Source organism: Bufo gargarizans, chromosome 10, assembly GCF_014858855.1.
Source record: "Bufo gargarizans isolate SCDJY-AF-19 chromosome 10, ASM1485885v1, whole genome shotgun sequence".
NCBI lineage: Eukaryota > Metazoa > Chordata > Amphibia > Anura > Bufonidae > Bufo > Bufo gargarizans.
In genome coordinates this window covers 77,011,082-77,031,312 of record NC_058089.1, presented here as the reverse complement: position 1 = coordinate 77,031,312, position 20,231 = coordinate 77,011,082, and the positions used below count along the sequence as shown (strand labels likewise).

General features: G+C 43.2%; 1 protein-coding gene across 4 annotated transcripts in view; it reads left to right on the top strand.

The window, feature by feature from the left end:
• SIPA1 (signal-induced proliferation-associated 1) overlaps window positions 1-20,231 on the top strand; it is a 125,480-nt gene that overhangs the window by 13,639 nt on the left and 91,610 nt on the right. For 3 of the 4 annotated variants that reach the window (XM_044269437.1, XM_044269432.1, XM_044269436.1), the window contains exon 1: window positions 6,793-6,912. The exons of the other annotated variant lie outside the window; for it this stretch is intronic. The gene's annotated coding sequence lies outside the window, so the exon portion shown is untranslated. Of the gene's footprint in view, window positions 1-6,792; window positions 6,913-20,231 lie in introns of those variants that run through there. 4 annotated transcript variants of the gene reach the window in all.

Here is a 20,231-nt window from a genome sequence, read left to right as displayed (position 1 = left end):
TGTTGGGTCCGCCGCTGCCTCGCGGGCAAGCTGCCACCCTCTTCTCCCAATGATGATGAAGTCCCTAATTCACCCAGCTCCAAAGTGTGATCAGCTACATCATCATCATCAAGTACTGTCTGCACATCACTGATGTCCTCCTCAACAGTCTCTGGGTCAGGAGATTGACCACTCGCAACACTAGCTCCTACTCCACTCTCCTCATCACTACTTGCCCGCCTACCGGAGGAAGCGGATGATGTCTCCTCCACATCTTGGCTGGCCAGTAGCTGCTGACTGTCCTCTATTAGCTCATCCTCACTGTATAGAGGAGCTGAGCCCACAGCATATAATACTTGTCTGGCTGAGGGAACAGAATTAGGACAGAGGCAGGTTGAGGACAGGTGAGGGCACAGGGCCTGCTCCCAGGCCATGCCAACTAAGGGTTGTGTCTGACAAACCCATGACCTCTTGGCTGAGGGTGTCTGATGTCACTTGGGACGAAGTGGATGACCAAGTCAACCATTCAAGAACTGCTGGGCTGCTGGTCAAGACACGACCACTAGATGACACTAGGAGCTTAGGCCTCTTGCTACAACTCCTGCTGACATGCCCCCTTACTTGACCTGTGCCTGCGCCTTAAACATTTAGGCCTGTGCCCCTCCTTTTTGCAGGACCTGGTACTTCTCTGTCTGATATACTGTTAGATCAAATAAATAAAAAGGAAATTAAAACACCCGAAAAATGTCTGTAATTTCTCACTTCACCACACAGCGGCTAATAAGTCGTTTTTTTTCCACTAATACACGCCAAAAAAGGCTTTAGAACATATGACTGCACCACTGAACGGCAAATGGGCCCTAACTTTTTTCCACTTATACACACCAAAGAAGGCTTTAGAATATATAACTGCACCTCTGAACGGCAAATAATATATATTTTTTTGCCACTAATACACGCCAAAAAGGGCTTTAGACCATATAACTGCACCACTGAATGGCAAATATATATTTTTTTGCCACTAATATACGCCAAAAAGGGCTGTCATTTTCTCACTTCACCACACAACGGCAAATACTTTTTTTTTGCCACTAATACAAGCCAAAAAGGGTTTTAGAACATATAACTGCACTGCTGAACTGCAAATAATATATATATTTTTTGCCACTAATACATGCCAAAAAGGGCTGTAATTTTCTCACTTCACCACACAATGGCTAATAAGCTCTTTTTTCCCCACTAATACAAGTAAAAAAATGCTGTGGAACATATAACTGCACCGCACAAAGGCAAATAAGACATAGAAATATTTTCTTGTAATAAACCCTGTTAACGGCTGTATCAAACAGCACTTGGACCCCAATAACAAGAACGGTTGGCTGGAATTACAGAGCTGTATTATGGCAATTTGAATGCCCAGTCAGTGCAGCAAGGTGTAATAGGATTGTTCTTATTACCCAGGCTGTAAACTCCCCTACTGAACCCTGTTCTGCTTCAATACTGTGGAATGATTCCTCCCTATCCTTTCCGTGAACTTCTATACAGCTAAATAAAAGTTTTAAAGTCTTTTCTACCACTGTCCCTAGTGCCTGCTGACGTCTCTCCCTGCACTAAGTATACTGGAAAATGGCTAAATCCAAGATGGCTGAGGCTATTTATAGGGCTGTGACATCACAGGGCTGGCTGGCTGCTGATTGGCTGAATGCATGGCATTGTGGGTGATCCCTCGTTTCCAGCGTTCCCTGCTCCATGTCCTTACACGTGCAGCAGCCATTTTAGGAAAAAATGCAATTCGTTACCACAAAGCTTGAGGAAATTCGGATTTGGATCGAATTCCACTTCGTCAACTCATCTCTAGCAATAATGCTATTTTCAAACCAGTGATATTAAACGCAGAGTAAAAAAAAAATTCACCGCCAACACTGCATTATTATATTGGATGTAGAGGAGACATTGCATTGCCTGTGGGCGACAGATACTTAACCCTATAGTGGGGACCAGTTAAGTATGATCACCACCGCAGGTTGGCCTCTCTGGGAGGTCTGTATTATTCTTGGATAAATGCATACATACAGTAGTTCAAATAAATTTCACCACCAACACTGCATCATTATATTGGTGTTAATAGGTGCATTGTGTTTTATAGTACAAAAATGTTATTGTTAAACCAGTGCTATTAAATGCCTACAAATAAATTTTACTGCAAACACTGTAAAAGTAAATTGTCCTCGTCCTTCCAAAGTCAGAATGTACACAGCAGCAGTAGAAGCAACAGCCATCTGGCCAGTAGTAGTAGTAGTGGGACTTGTAGACACAGTGGGGACAGTAAGGTATGATATCAAAAGAGCAGAAAATTGGGAGGGGGCAAAGAGCCCACGAGGACATGTCACGGTCTGATAAAAGTGATGATTGTGTGTTTGACAGGACCTGGAAGTCACATTGGGGTCGAGAGAAGGATGGCGGTGGCTGAGGCGGCATTAAAGAGCACAGGCAACTTATGGCCTCAACCTCTCAAAAACTGGCAGATCTGCTTCTATTCTGGTCAGCTCAGAAACTGATGATGCTGCTGATATTGTGGGCGCAGGCTCAAAACATGTAATACCTAAGCCAAGCTCGACTGCCTAAAGCTTTGTGAGCAACTCTTGTATAGGTATTTTTCTGTACAAGGCCGGCACACAAAACAAAAATTGTGTGCAAAAGCTGCAGGAATAAAATAAGCCATGGGAGTTCAACCAAAAACATAGGTACCAGGGCTGTATTGCAGCATATGTGGCATCACGGATCCTGTGGGAAAATACTGGTCAGCATTCCGAATCAGAACAAGTACGTCCTCCTCCGGATCTTCTTTGTAGTAGCCATCTCCAAGATGTACAATGTCCTTGTCATCATCAGCTACTTCTTCTCCTGATCAGAATCCTCCTTCTCCTTGTCTTCCGCTCCAATTGTGAGACATCCAAAACAGAACGTGTGGTCACGAGAAAACTATTCTCGACAGCAAGTAGCTTGTGTTGAGGCTGAACTCCCTCCTGGCCAAGTTGCTGGTGGTGCAATTGTTGCTGTACCACTTAGTTGTAAATGTGGCGCAGTTCCGTGCCTTCACCAAAATTTAATTCTTCTGTCAAATTGAATTCTACAGTATGTCATCAACTCCAGTTTTTGCCACATTCCATCACTGAGATGTTTGTCCAGGTGTCTGTGCTGGCCTATTTCTGTGCTATCATCGAAACATAACTCTTCTTTAAAATTGAAAACTTCTTTACACCATCTGCAGCAGTTTTTGACAAATCCCATCACTGAGACTTTTGGCCAAGTGTCCATAGTGGTATGTTCCACACCTTTCCCCAAAATTGTATTCTGCTGTATGATGTTTATTTAAAATTGTCTCATTTTCTAAATGTCTGTGGCCTTTTCCTGGCACAGACCCTGTTTCTTGACCTCATAGACTTTTGGGGAGGCAGATTGGAATAGTGAATGGAACTGGCCAAGTTTTCTCTGTCTGTACTGTCTTGTCTAGCCTCCAGTGTGATCTCAGAGAGGGTTTTCATTGGTGGCATTGTGAAACACAAATGGACAAAGCTGTCCTCCGCCAGTGTACAAAAAAAAATCACTTTTGTCAAAATAAATGTGTTATTGATCTGGGAGGATTTTCACACCCTCGGGCTGAGGGCAACAAATAGATCTGCTGCTTGCCTGCTTACCATCATGTTTTGTACAGTATGGCTGCTGCTGCCGCAGTGGCTACTCTCTGCTGCTAATTTCCCTACTGCCACTTCCATTATTCATACTGCCACTTCCATTACTGCTACACAGCAGTGACTACTACTACTACCCCTAAACAGCTGCACACACATCCAGTGCCTTGTCTATTCCATGCTGTGCTGCTACTGCTGCCACTACTATTGTGGACACATGCCACTACTACCCTACCTGTTCTACATCCATACTGTACTGCTGCTCCAAATCAAAAGGGAAAATTCTAACAGGCTCATTCAGAACAAGCCGCTCTTTCATCTAACAACTAAACCTTCTCCGTATATAAATACAGGCAGTCATTCTGCTCCGGTTAACGCATAATTTTTTGATGCTTGTGCCAAACAAGCCACTTTTTCTTCTGACATTAACGTACGTGTATAAACAAGGGCCAGGATCTGCCCCTCTTGAGATGTAATTTCAAGAGATAATTTTTGGAAGCTTTCTAATACAAAAAAGTATAACACATGCAGCAGCATTGTGAGTTTTTAAAGACACTTGGGGAGATTTATCAAATCTGCTGTAAAGGAAAACTGTCTTAGTTGCCTATAGCAACCAATCAGATTCCACCTTTCATTTACACCAGTTTTGATAAATCTACTGCAGTGTTTGTTAACACCATGAACCACGTGCTCACCCATCGCTATATATGTCAGTGTCACTCTGACATTGTTTGCTGTTGCTGTCATTGTGTTCAAGAGGTTAGGGATGGGGGAGGAGAGAAAGAGCAACAATTTGTAAAGAAAATAGCAAAACATTTTTCCTAAAATACACATATATATATATATATATATATATATATATACACACACACACTGTGGCATCACTTTTAGTTGCTCACCATTTTCAGAGACTCACTGTTCACTGTTGCTAAATTGGTCGGGTTTTTGCTTACACCCTAAGGGCTCATGTCCACAAGCATAAGGGCTCTGTGTCTGTATTGTGGACCGCAAACGGTGGGTCCTCAATATACGGGCACTGGCCGTGTACACTCCGTGCTGCGGATGCGGACCCTTTAACTTGAATGGGTCCGCAATATACGGCCAAAGATAGCACATGTCTGTATAGATCATATGAGTGTATTACTGTACTGCGGCGGCGGCACAAAGCGCACGGCGTCATAGCAACCAATGATGCAGGATGCCAGTCCGGTATCTCACGGACCGCGTTCCACAGACGTGTGAATGAAGCCTTATCTTTTGCGGAGTGGAGGTATGGATTAGAAGCCCACAGAAACACTACAAATTGCTTCCATGATCTTTTGGGTCCATGCCTCCACACCGCAAAACATAAGACACGTCCTATCTTTTGCCGTATCTTGCTGATCGCAGGGTCCTCATCCACAGCACGGAGTGCACACGGCCTGTACCCATGCATTGTGGACAACTATTTTCAGTCTGCAGCACGGGTACATGTTCCTTACGTTCCTGGGCATGAGCCCTAAAGCAGAAAAGCTTGATTAGCTTTCATGGTCTTATGGTGGGGGAACACATCATCAGTGTGGTGGTGTGAACAAAGACCAACCAGGGAACCATCAGAGTGAAAACATCATTTATTGTTATTCTAACACACATACAGTGCACAGATGTGTCCGCAACATGCTGGCAGGCAATACACTCAACAGGCAGCACCTGACATCACAAGCGCTGGGCGATGACATAACTCCCCACACACAGTATCACAACTGATGATTTATTGGGGTATGTTGAGCCTAGAAAGGTTAAAAACAGACACATAGATAACTACATTTTTTCAACATTTTTCAAGTGAATGTAGCTGAGCTGCAATACCACGTTCAGTACATGGACAAGGGTGGCGCTATGTATGGAAAACACAGCAGACCATTTTTTCTAATATCATACATCCCTGCTGTGTGCAAGCAAATAAACAAAGCTATCGCAAGCAGGTCTCATTGGCAGCGCCCAACCGGTCCACTCCATTAGACCTGCAGATCAGCATTTCAATTGTCTGGAAGGAAACTGTTGCTCGTCAGTGAAGGAGACTGCTGCTATTACGATCAGAAATCTCCTCCACAGTATGGGGAGGAGCGATCGCTAATGCCATTGTTCCTCCCCATACAGAATCATTTGCTGGCAGCAGACCGTGATTAGACGACAAACGATGAGTGTTTAGCTTGCTTATAAATTGTGATTGCCTGATGAACGAGCGTTTGCTCATTCATTGCGCAATTGGCAGCACTTACAGGTGGATCATCGCTAACGAGCGTTCCTATAAACGCTCCTTAGCGATAATCTGCCCGACTCTCTCCAGGTCTCATAGAGTGTTGATCACGAATATTCGAATTGCGAATTTTAATCGCGAATATCTGCATTTCGAGAATTTGCTAATATTTACAATATCGCTAAATATATTCGTAATCGCAAATATTCCCTTTTTTCTAAATAACAGTTTATGCAAATTGTATGCGAATTGTATGGAGATCACAAATTTGCGAATTCTCAAATATATGGCGAATATTCGCCCAAATATTTGCGAAATATTGCGAATTCGAATATTGCCCCTGCCGCTCATCACTGGTCTCAAACAGCCCTAACATCCTATGTTTTTGGAGTAGAGGTTTACAGAGAAATCACTTTCTTCCACTGAGGAATCACAGGCACCATTTTATTTTGCTATCTGTAACAACTGTTTGATTTGTCGCAATTTGTTGTCAGGTTTAATGTTCATAAATGTCAGCAGGATAGTCTATCACGGTGGGGAGAAGCCAGCGACTTTGTTTTCCTGCACGGCCTTTGTCACTCAGCTGGCATGAGGATTTGGCTAAAGCAGGATTATGGGCGATAAAGACGTTGGGAAGACGTTGGGAAGACGTATACAACACACACACATACATATATACACTGCGGCTGCTGCTTCTTCTCATTTCTCTTACTCCGTCAGACTTTTGTAAAAGGGACAAAACAAATCAGTGATGTGTCAGCCGGTGTGAGGAAGGAGAGGTTATTCACTGTGACACCCTTCAGGGGGAGGATGGGAGGAAGGGAGTGAGGAAGTGGAAGGGGGGTGGAGGAAGAGAGAGGTCAGAGGAGGAGATGCTGATGGGAGGAAACTGACAGAGAGAAGCAGCAGCAGCCTGCAGCTGTTTGAGAGAAAGAGGGGATTGGGGGAGTGGAGAGACAAAGCAGAGGCACAGATCATAGAGAGAAGCAGATGGTCATAGAGGTAGGTGACAGCGACCGCACACATACATGTCCTTTATATGTGTGTATGCCTGGGATATGCTGCATGTGCTCCGGCAGACAGCTCTGTGCTACCATTGCCTATAGCCTGACCGACACATCATGCTTGGCCATAGCACTGGATTTGTATGCAAGTCGGCAGTGGGCACAGGAAGTCGTTGGTTAACTTGCTTGTAGATACAATATATCATATCTAAAGCTATACATATGTCACACAAATGTCATGCCTGCCCAATAGTCCTCCATAGGTGGTGGCTATGCGCTGGATATGCTGCTGGGTCCTGCCTTTGCTCGGCACATGTTACATTGTACTACTGTGGGGATTACATCTAGTGAGTGAAGTCCGGGGAGCGGTCCACAGCTGTAGTTTTATTTTTGCCACTTCTGAAAGTCATTTTTCTTCTTTTCTGTCTCTCGAATTTCCGCTCAGATGACAGAGGAAAAGGGGCATGTAGAGCAGAAACAGACAGAGGAAGTGACAGACCTAGCCAGGGGGGGAAAGGATGTGTGGGGAGAGAGAAGGAGAGAGGAGGGGAAGAGGTGAGTGACACAAGGGAGAGACACATGCATGGGAGGGAGTCCGAGCTGTCATTTATAGGGACAGTATTACCCTGTAATCTGTGCATTGCACAACGGCCATTCAGACGCTCTGCGAGCTTGCAGTGCATTGTGGGTTTTGTAGTCCTGAAACCCAATCTGGTCCCTGGAGTCCTAAATCTTCCTTGGCAGTCACTGTATTTTCATGGTGAATTATTCTCCTAGTTATTTGCAGTTCCTTCGTGGTCATTTCTTGGAATGACTTCATATTAGTGTCACATTTTCTGTCTGTATTCTTCTGAGGACGCATACACAGTGTAGCATTATGGCTTCTTTGTGAAGAAAGGTATCCCTGTAATGCAGCGTTTTGTATACCGTAGCTCCAGTAATGTAAGCAGGTCTTACGTGAGCTCCCAGTCATGCGTTTACCGGTTTGCAGGGTTATTTATATTTGGCTATTTCAGTATACAGTACAGGCCGGGCTGCAGAGCCGGATAATATAGACCAGTATGTCATGCTAGGAGGCGGTTTCATCCTACAGAGGGGCCTCTGTTCACTGCTCAATACTAAGCATTGTTCACACTTATCTCCCCCCAGTGTATTCCGCTGCTCCCTCTGCCATTCTTCTTTCTTCCATCCTGTAGTATAATTATTTATTCATAAGGTGTACATATGTTCTTCCTCACAATGAACTGGAGACAATGGCGTAGCTCAGGGAGCTGCTTGCTGACTGGAAATGTGTGAAAACTGTGAAGGAGACCATGTTCCTTACATTTTTCATTTCCCACCGCATATTCTTGGGCTGTATATTATACTTCTAGGCTTAGTTCTTGCAGCGACTCTTTAAACCTTGTTCCATTTTTAATCTTTGCAGAATTTTTGTAGGAGAATGGAAGTCACACGTAACAAAGTGCACCATGCAGGAGTGTGATTTCATTTTATCTATGGGGATTACATGTTAATGTGACCACTGCTGTCAAACAGAGCCACGGCGTGCTGAGCCTACACATGTATCTTACCTAAGACAATGTGTTGGAAACTGATTGGAAGAAAGGAATAAATGTGGGATGAATTAAAAGGTCTAGACAGCGTCGGAAGACCCAGGGTCTGACACCATAATAGGTCCCAAAGTTCAAGCAGAAAAAAATCCTAATTGGATCTGCTTTTGGAGAAAATCACTTGCTACTAGGGTCTATTTCTTTGAATCAAAAACCTATCAGACTTTATTGATGATATAGGGTTGGGCTCCAAAAATAATTTTCTCTGGTAGGCCCGAGAAAACCCCAGTCGGACGTTGGGCCTTGAGGAACTGTATAGCAAGTGTCAAAATGGCAGTTTCATTCCTGGTTCTGTTTCACACCACCACATCCCCAATTCTAGAGCGCTGCTGGGGGTGGGGGGTTGGTTTGATGCTTATTTGTTCCTCGCCTACTATTCTCAGGTGGAAAGCGTGTCACTTTTACCTTCTTTTCACTGGTAATGTTGTGCACAGGCGGAACACCTATAGGGCAACACTTGACCATGCTTTGTCTGCAAGAGAGCCTCCGTTCTTTTAGCTACACTTGTACACGGTTTTTGAAGGACCTTAGCAGAAAGGTTGTTTCAACATCTTGGAGAACAAACCACACATCTTCTGTAGATGTAGGCTTGTTTAAATGCTTTTGTCTCTTCAAGTAATCCAAGACAGACTTCATGATGTTGAGATCAGGGCTCTGTGGGGACCATATCATCACTTCCAGGACTTTTTGTTCTTCTTTATGTTGAAAATAGTTCTTAAAGGGGTTGTCTGCTTTTTTATATTGATGACCTATCCTCATGATAGGTCATCAATATAAAATGATGGTGGTGGTGGTGGGTGACTCCCGGAGGCCCTGCCGATCAGCTGTTTGAAGAGAACACAGCAATTGTATGAGTGCTGCGTTCTCTTCATTGTTTACCTGTTCACTGTCGCAACCTCAGCGGTGAGCAGCTGTAATTACAACGCAGTCATCCCATTCACTTCTATGGGACAGCTCCTTACTATTCACATGAATAGAAAGGAACTGTCCCATTAAAGTGAATGGGTGAGGATGAGGGTGCCAGGAGTTGGACCCCCACTGATCTGATATTGATTACCTATCCTGAGGATAGCAAATAAAGAGAGGTAGTGGCAGGATCTCCAATGAATCTTTGATTGGACGGACTTTACAGAACGTGTGCCATAAAATCAAGTAGCAGTGTTTCGGCTGTATCACAGCCTTTGTCAAGCCTAATATAGAGTGATAATCTCTACCCTTTTAAAGTGCATGCAGCTCCACCCCCAAAAGGCTGGCACAGGCTCTGGGCGGCACGGGGCTCTCCCTGAATGGGCGCCGGTTTGCTCTCCACCTTCTGGAGGTGGTCCTGAAGAGGAATTATTTCCTCTTTGGGGACACCTTCTTCCAACAACAACGGGGTGTGGTGATGGGGTCCAATGTGGTCCCAACTTATGCCAACATCTTCATGGCGGAGGTGAAGGACAGACTGGTTTATCGTTCTGCACATCTTGGGGGAGTCCTGTGCTGGTGGCGCTATATCGACAACATTTTTATGATTTGGAGTGGTACTATGGAAGCGCTAGATGAGTTTCATTGGCATCTGAACGGTGGGATCCTGGGCCTACAATTTCCAGTGACATCTTATCAAAAAGAGTTACAATTTCTAGACGTTAGGGTATATGTAGAGGAAGGTGGATTAAAGACAGACCTCTTTCAGAAACCAACGGATAGAAACAATTTGTTTAAAATATGACAGCAACCATCCCCGACGTATGCTTGATTAACTCCCTTGGAGCCAGATGCCACGGGTAAGGAGGGTGGTATCAGAGGATGACAGATTTGAAGTGAGAACTAAAGAGATGGGTAAGAAATTTGCGGAGAGAGGCTATCCGAGAAAATTATTGCAGAGTACCAGAGTCAGGTGGGTTTAGTTGACAGAGAGACCACACTTCATTCCACATCTGCTGTTAAGATTGTTGAACGCATTCCCTTTGTTTCTATATTTGGTATGCATAGTGGGGCTATATCCAACATTCTCAGGAAAGAGTGGCATATACTACAGAGAGGTTCAATAATCCTCCATTAATGTCATATAAAAGAAATGCCAGTTTAGGTGATAGACTGGTGAAATCTGATGTGGGTGAAATATGTGGGGATGGACAGCTAGGAAAATGGGCAACTTTCCATGCCTAGGTTGCTGCAATTGTGGTAACCTTATGAAGGGCAATACCTTTGCCCATCCCTACAGTGGGAAGACTTATAAAATCAAACAGTATTATACCTGTAGATCGAGAGTTGTTATTTATATGCTACAGTGTCCGTGCAGCTTGATATACGTGGGAGAGACCACAATGGAGATTAGGGAATATATTAACAAACATAAGAGCACGATCAGAAAACAGACAATGGACAAGCCAGTAGCTAAACACTTGGTGGAATGTGGTCACTCTGTGAACCAGCTCAGGTTCAGGGTGATAGACTCGGTAGGTGCCCTTAGAAGAGGTGGAGACAGAGGGCGTATCCTCAGGAAAAAAGAGTTACAGTGGATTTTTACGCTGAACTCTATGCATCCCTATGGACTCAACATTAAATAGATTTAGTGCAGTAAGTGGATATAATATGGTATAGCTGATTCAGTATAGGTGGATGCATTTGTTTTTAATTTATTTTATTGTGTATATGGATATATGTAAGTCACAATAGTAATTTGATATATTTTACACTTCTTTACAGTATTTTATTGAAGCATCTCAGTCTGCCTCTGGATATTGGGACTCCAATTGCAGTCTCCAGATGTGGTGGGACTTGATACTAGGGCCTTTTTAGCCTATACAATTGTGCCTTTTTGGCCCTGGTTCAGTGTAGTTCAAATTTCATTGGTCCATACTGGGGATGGGCCGGCTGTGGCTCTCTGGCTGCTGTGGGACTGCAGCTCCCAGCATGCCCAGTCTGCTTACAGCTATCAGACTGCAGTGGGGCATGGTGGGATTTGTGGTGTTGCAGCGGCTGGGGAGCAGTAGTTTGCCCCTCACTGGTCTATACAATCTCCAATAATTTATGTGATCTCCACTAGTATCGGAATATGGTAATAGCATGCATTGTACTGTGCTCAGATAGGGCAGCGGATCGATATGGTATTTATACGCATCCATTTTTACCCCTGGTTACATGGGGATACAGTTGTTTATATAAATATTTGCTGGGTATATCAAGATTCACATTTATACGCCCGGATCTCACATATATCCCCTACATATTTAAGTGTGGATGAACAGGAGGAGACTAGGAGGAGATTATGTGGTCATATCAAGTTCACATGACCATCATGTGACCAGGGTCACATGACCGGTGTGCTCCCCAGGTCCTGAACACTTATGGATAATAACACTGACATGCGCAATGCGCCTCTGGAGACGCGCAATGTGAGTCCCGCTGGCCGTGATGAACGGACAATACTGCGGTGCACTGTTTAAGGTGAGCACATGTCATGCACCTGCGGGTGGATGCATTTTAGTTTGATTATAAGACACCATTCATTGGGTGTGATGTTAATTGTAAAAGGCTTTTATATATTGTATTGGCTCCCCCTGTTGGGTAGAGATTATCACTCTGTATTAGGCTTGACAAAGGCTGGGATAAAGGCCGAAACGTTGCTGCTTGATTTTACGGCACACTCTGTGTAAAGTCCGTCCAATAAAGGACTCACTGGAGAGGCTGCCGCTACCTCTCTTCATTTTCTATACGGTCGACTGCTGAGGATCTGCGGTCGTGGTTCGGCTGTTGCATTAACGGTGTGGCCATTTATGTCCGTGGCTGCTGCTCTATCCTGAGGATAGGTCATCAATATAAAAAAGCAGACAGCCCTATCAATGACTTTATTTTGTATGTTTGGGGTTGTTGTTCTGCTGCAGGATCGAGTTGGAGCAGACATCTCCCTGATAGTACTGCACGATGGATAAGTATCTGCATATATCTCTCAGCATTGAGGACACCATTAATCCTGACCAACTCCCCTGCTTTATTCGCTGAACTGCAGCCCCAGACTTCCAAGAAGCTCCACAATGCTTCATTGTTGCCTGCAGACATTGATTATTGTACTAACACGTCACTGTCCATCCATTCCAAAAAGCATTAAATGTGACTCATCAGAGAAGGAAAACCTTTGCCAATCAGCGGAGGTTCAATTACGATACTTCAGCAAAAATTAAGCTTTTTCTGCTTCGTTAGCAGAGGAGCAGCGACCATCCGTCGTCTTTGGAGCCCCATACACAGTAGTGTTCTGTAAACTGATGTTTTAGAAACATGTCTGGTAGCTCCTTGGTAATTTTGGTGGTGAGGGTCCCCATTGTGGTGTGTCGGTCCGCCCTCATGCACCTTTGTAGCCGACGTTCACCTCTCACATCAGTGGCACGTGGTGCTCTGCAGTTTCCATGTCACTTATTCACAGTGCTGCCATTTGTCCAATCATGATACAATTGCACCACAGCAGCACGTGAACAGTTCACAACCTGCCTAGTTTCAGAAATACTGCCAGCCTTGGTCCAGTAGCCAATAATCAGCCTTTTTCCCAACTGATAAATTGTCCCTTTTACCCATGACACAGGTGACGACACGTGACTTCCTTCATGAGCTACGTGGTGGCAATAATAATATGACTTGACTGGGTATAACACAAACATAAGTATTGCCACTAAACCACAGCTATACCTCAAGCTGCCACACTGCACATGTGTATAGTACTGCTAAACTGCGCACATAGTACTACACACTTATATACCCATTACAGACACAAATGTATGCATTGCACACACATATATACCCCTATAAACATTACACACAGATAGTGTAAACACATACACATATAGTATGTACAAAATACACACATACAAAAACATGAAATATACATTACAGATGTATACATAGATATTACACATACAGTTATTTGATCTCCTGAAGATCACTGTCACATCCCAAAGGTGGAGAGGATAGGGCCTCTCAGCATCTCTGCACCCCAGAGGTGCTTGGATCAGGTTACAAGTACTGCCCGTGAGAAGCTCCTGCTGCTGTGTCTAATATAGCTTGTCTAATAAAATGCTCCAAAATAAGAAGAAACAAGCAAACAGTACAACAGTCCTGACACTACAGTGGTACCTGTCCCTCTGTGTGTATTTTCCTGGAGCAGTGACGTGTTGTGCACCTCTATGACTGCTGTGGCCAGTCTCTGGCTTCAGCAGTCTGGTGTACATGCTCCTGTCACTGGAGTTGCTTGCACCTAGAGGGCTAGCACAGGAGTGGCAGGGGATTTAATGTGTGAGTAAAGCTTTTTCCATAGCATTTACTCCTATTAGCTCCAGACAACCCCTTTGAAGCAGCAGAAGATAGAGAGGGAGGATAACCCAGACCTGTGCCCCCTCCACACCTGTACCTGATTGTGACTGGGGCAAGGCCTGCCCCTCACTACGCCCCTTCCTCTTATTCAGCCTAACAGCATAAGGGCTTTTTTTGGGTGCTGGGTAGTCAAAAATAGGACTATATTCACTACATAGAAATATAGATGCAATGAATGTGTGGCAAGAAGACGCCACTGCACGTGAGAAACGCCTATTGGGCTATATTTCAAAATGTGACACTTGACCCTCAGTGGTAGTTGTAACTAGTGATGGGCAAAGTATTTGAAAATTTGATTTGGTTGCTTTGCCGAATTTTACCCAAAAATTAGCTTCATGACAAATTGCTTTGTCACAAAGCGCATTTCTTTGTAAGTACTGAGTGTGGTAATTGGGCCCCCCTCTCCATCATTGCACCCCTCAGATGTCGCGTTCATAGCTGATTGTGGCATCTGACAGTAATAACACAGTGTGAAATATACAACAAAAATTAATTTAATACTTAATTCATCCATTTGATCGCCATGAGCCGCCCGCTGCCATCTTGATTGAAGATCTAGCGCAAATTCTTGCGTGGCCCGTGGTGATGTCCTACATCACCGCGCATGGGATTTTGTGCAAGATCTTCAATCAATCTTTAATGATATACCTAATAGAAAGTACATACAGAGTTTACATAAGGAGCCTATAAGGGCACATTATACAAAAACTAAAAGACAAAGAGTCAATATATAAACTGCTATATTTACAACAGGAGTATTCATACTTTTTTCATAGCCAATACCCAGGATTCTAGCAATGGAATTTACCATATATTAATGCAAATTTCTTTAAAATAAACCAGGATTTTGGTGGCAAGGACTAAACATAAATTTTAAAGGATTTTTTTTATATATTCTGAAAGAGCTGGATTTAGAGAAAGGGCAAACCTTAAGATGCATTATATATTTGCATAAGTGATAGAGGCATTTCACAGCTGCTTCACTATCTGCACCTCAGTGTGAACAAAGCGGACTTTCTGCGCCTACATAACGCTGTACAAATGCCTAGGCTGGATTGCATTTTGCTGAGAGAAGAAAAAATAAGAACAAATTCAAAATGAAATCTTTTCCACATTGGCTGCAATGCATCGTTTTTATTTACATAAGGTGTCCCAATTTTTACCATTTAAAGGGCTTCTGTCACCCCACTAAGCCTCCCCATCTCAGAGCGCCTGCGCCGAATGAGCACAGACGCGCGATTTTTGAAATGCTGACAGGGCCGGCCGGAGGAGGAGATCGCGGCTGGCCCTGTCAATCAACACGACGAGGGTTTTTTATAAGAAACTGCTGAAGGAAAGTAAGTAACACCATTATATTTTTATATATCGCAGTATAAGGAATTTAACTAGCCCAAAAAAAATATGACTTTAGTGGGGTGACAGAAGCCCTTTAAAGTTGGGTGCAAGAAGGTAGCTTCTCGCGCAGAATTGTATCCAAACTGAAAATGAATGAAGTCTAATGAATAACTAAATTATATAATAAAATGAAATATGTTATTTCTGTAATATTAAGGCAGGCACCTCGTAGCACACATACTTGACATCTTTTCTGAACATGCGCTGGGCTCCACCCGAGAAAAGGTGATGAATGGCAGTTTTCAGCCACCAAAATGATAAAATGTTTAGGCGCTATATAATAAAATAAAGTTACTCAATTCAGTTCTCTTAATCTTTCTAAGGAATGAAGTTTTTAGTACCCATTAGGACCATAAAGCGGTTGTCTCATCAAAGACAACCTTTTCACTCTGAGAACCTTTGCAGCGATTAGCAGGTCTGACTTCTGAGACCCCCTGCAAACTGCTGTTTGTACTGGGGAATAAGGCAGACAGCTGCTCATTTCCCCTCAGCAGAAGTACAGGATTCTGTTTCAAGGCCGTCCATGTAATACATAATCGCCTGGGGAGAGTGGGATATCATACTTGAACCCCCTCGATGACATCAATATTCCCTCATTCAGCAAATGGACGTTGGTTGTCCTTGTTGGGTGATTTCTTATGAATTTTATTTAAAGGGAACCTGTTACATTGAACATGATGTCTGATCTGCAGGCAGCATGTTACAGAGCAGGAGGAGCTGAGCAAAGTGATAAATAGTTTTGTGGGAAAAGATTCAATATAACATGTATTTCATTGTAATCCCTGCTCATTTGGGCTTTGGAGTCCAGGAGGAGGTCCTATCAGTGACTGACAGCTATCTCTGTGTACACAGTCATAAAGGGCAGGCTGTCAATCACTGATGGGACCGCCTCCTGGACTCCAAAGTCCAAATGAGCAGGGATTACAATGAAATACATGTTATATTGAATATTTTCACAGAAAACTATTTATCAATCTGCTCAGCTCCTCCTGCTTTATAACATGCTGCCTGCAGATCAGACATCATGTTCAATGTACCAGGTTCCCTCCATTTTCTGAATTATAGAACATGGATGTCATCGAGGGGGTTTAACCAGGAGATCCTGCTCTTCCAAAATGAGTAGGAATTTAAATGAATGAAATAAAAGTTTTACTGAATCTTTTCCCATAAAACTATAATCAATCTGCTCAGCTCCTCCTGCTCTATAACATGCTGCTGGCAGATTATACTGTTCCATGGTGATGGGTTCACTTCAAAGTCTTATGTAAAAAGATATGTCAGGACAACCCACTTTAGTTCAGCACCTCCCTGCACATTCTCATGATTGGTTACGTATCATAAATGCTGTACATTTAAATTAAATATTAAGCTGATTATTAGAAAACTCATTTTTAAATAACCTATTTGGGAAATCTGGGAGAATATAGAGCAGTCCTGCACTTAGGACACCCATCTATTGTCTACAGCAGGGTTCCTCAACTCTGGTCCTCAGGGCCCACCTGCCGGTCATGTTTTCAGGGTTTCCTTAGTACTAGTAGGTGATATAATCAGTGTCAGTGCATCAGGACTTACCACAGGCATTCATTCTGTGGGATATTCTGAAACCATGACAGATAGGTGGGCCCCGAGGACTGGAGTTGGGGAACACAGGTAGGACCTGTCACATTCACACATTACATGGCCATTGATTCTAGTCAGAAATGTTCAATGCTGAATTTTCCTGGCAAATGTGCTGTAGAGAACACTTGATGCCAGGTCCAGTATCAGGACACCCTATGATCAGCCTATTTTGGGTGCTGCTTCTGAAATAAAGGGATTGGGCCCCTTTAACTAACAAAACAACATGGGAAATATTATATATCTAAAGGATCATTTACAGACAAATATTTGACAAACCGCTGATGAACATTGGCTGGTTATAAATATAGAATTGAGTATAAGGCCCGGCTGAGAGCATAGTGAGATGAGAGCCTCAGGGCTGTGATGGACAGGTGGATGTATTAAATATGTAACTGCAAAGAAAAAGGGGGTCAGTCAGCACATCCCAAAGCGCAGGGGGGCGTTGCTACGGCTGAGAACGACACTGCCAAACAAAACATGCAATGCAACAGCTCTCTGCAAACCAAATAAAGTACAAAAATGCATAATAATTGCTAATGCTATACTTATAAATTAGAGATGCTTGGCAAATCATTTTGTACCAAATTATTTGAGCCCGTCTGCCGCACGTCAAGGCGATCTCTGTTAGACGGGTTCCTAACACTAAATTCTACCTGTTATGTGCCATGACGGCTACCATATAATTCAGAGAGTGTAGGTTCCACATGCATGCTGGCCTGCTTTAATTTCTGTCATTTTTGGTGCCACAAAAATGACAGTAAGTGTCACTACGAACACAAGTTACATTTACTGATACCACTGACAATGAATTTATTTATACATGCAATGAATAATATAGAGGATATCCGTGATTTCTTCGTGTATTCACCTTGGTCAATTATTACTCTATAAAAGCATGAATCTGTTGATGTGAGGGATATGTTCAGTGGTATATAACTCGAGACACACCACAGCTACATACCCAGCATTATTAGCACCAGTATACTAGAGTATTGTCCTGAGTAATTCTTGATACTTTATTTCCCATTTAATAATAACTTTACAGCTGATGACTCCTGTGTCCCATAGCTATTGTTAATACAATTATAGGACAACACAAAATTACTTAGAAAACATCACTCAAATATTTTAAAAGAACCAGAACAAATGAAAGTACAATTGATAACTGATCGAATGCGTACCCAGAGGTTGACAATGATGGAAGACTCAGAGACCTACAGGCTGCGAACTCGAGCCCATAGTACATCTCTTATTACAAGTACTCCTTCTGTCGCACACATTCCTGGCACAGTTTAAGATTGGGAAGCATAAAGCTCAGAGGCGCCAAGCAAGAATTATTTCTCTTGAAATAAAACAAATATAGTTCTTTTATCTGGCATTTTTCTTTTCACAAACCAGGAAGAGACTTCTTATGGCTTAAGTGACTCTACATCAAATGTGAACCTACACTATCAGATAATTGCATAAGTAACAATTCCCAAATTTGGTATGTTAAGAAATGTCAATTTTGCTTATGAAAATCCGTTGCATCCAAATGGGGTTGTTCCTGCAGCAACCTTTTCTGGAGCATGACTTCCGATGATGTATTTCCATACACGTGTTCCAGAATGCAAGACATCTGCTGTTGGTTGGAACAGTACTGTCCTTCTTGCCTCACAAGGTGCTTAGGGCCAGATCTGCCTTAAGATGTGGGGCCACACTTGTTGGGCGGCCCCCTTTTGGATCTGCTGAACTGGTAGAAAACTGGTAGATGATTCAACAGATGTGCTGGGCTAGAGGATGATGTCACACCGTCACATTGACACCCATCCTGCCGGCTTGTGCCAAGTTGTCAGCTGCGTAGCATCCTCCAGGCATAGACACTACAGTGGATGCATGCGAGTGGAGCCTGCAAGCTCATCTCCACATGGAAAGTGCGGATTTACCACCAATTAGGCCAGAAGCACATAAGGGTCCTATTAGACGGACAGATGTTTTAGCAACAGGCATAATGATTTAGCAAGTCATTCAATGCCACTTAACAGTAATGGTAAAATATTTTTCACTGTTTCCTCGCCTTTATGATGGTTTCTCGTTCGCCCATACAGCATTTCCACTGCCAACAACTGGCAGATTTCTGATTAGACGTGGCTGTGACTAATGATGATTTTTCCGTCCTATCCGCTGGAAACGAACAATTTATCACTTGTCATTTAATTGTCACGTGCTAATATATTAATATCTCAAATTCTAACCATTTAAACAGATAATTGCTCCAATAGGCCCTTAAGCTACCAGTATGGGTTTTTGTTTGTGAGAGAAGCCTAGCACATGGAGGAACACAAAAATAGAGAAACTAAAAGCACATTAGCCTGAAGCGGAAGCAGCCTTGTGTAAAGAGCATTATTAGTGACCTTCACGGATGTGCACCTGATAGTTTCCATATGATGGAACATTGCTGTGAAGCCGGTCACTGCTGTACGGTGCAAGGACATATATGACATACTGGTATACCCTACTGCAGCAATGGGTTAGACTATCCAATATCTCCCTTGCACATAGACACAGGCGCCTTGGGGGAGGGGTATAGTGAAATCCCCTTATTCCAGACCACAAATTAGACAGTACAGTATACTTATACCCAAGATGAAGAAAACCTGTGTTTTAAAGAGCATCTGTCAGCATGATCAACCCTACTTAACCAGGTATACTGCCTAGTAGAGTTGCTCATACTAAGTAAAATGATAGCCATTTCATGTCTCTGCAGTGGTCCGTTCCTGAGAAAAGTCTGTTTTTATTAATATGCTAATTAACCAAAGTCCTGGAAGCGCCAACTTGTCAACACCTTGGCCATGTCGTCTTGTGCCTGTGCCATGGTTCTCTGTCTCGGAGCATGCTCAGTGGGTATCTGCAATGCTTAGGTAGCAGCAGCAGATCCATTGAACAGATTGGCAGCACGTCTCACTATGCAGACCATGGGGGGCAACAATGATTGTTCGTCCCCCATTCATTTTATGTCAACTTTCTGAAAGGCCCTTTAAATGAGTGTCAGTTAACTTGTATATTGACAATTGGCGCTCGCCATTGGGATTCTTAGCTGTAAAAACTGTTTTTTGATACTCCATTGTGATCAGTTGTTGGAAGCAGGTTCTCCTAGGATTCAATATAGCAGGTCGGTCTTCACTATTTAGCACCAGACTTAAAATGAGAGCCTTGAATTCCAGGATTGCTTGATATTTATGTGGAGAGCCCAGTGTGGAAGTCCACACTTCAAAAGTAAATCCTATAACATCACAATGGCAACTGTTATGTACCAGGAAATTCATTGCATTTTTTTCTCTTTTGTGCAACTACCGTACTTAGAAAT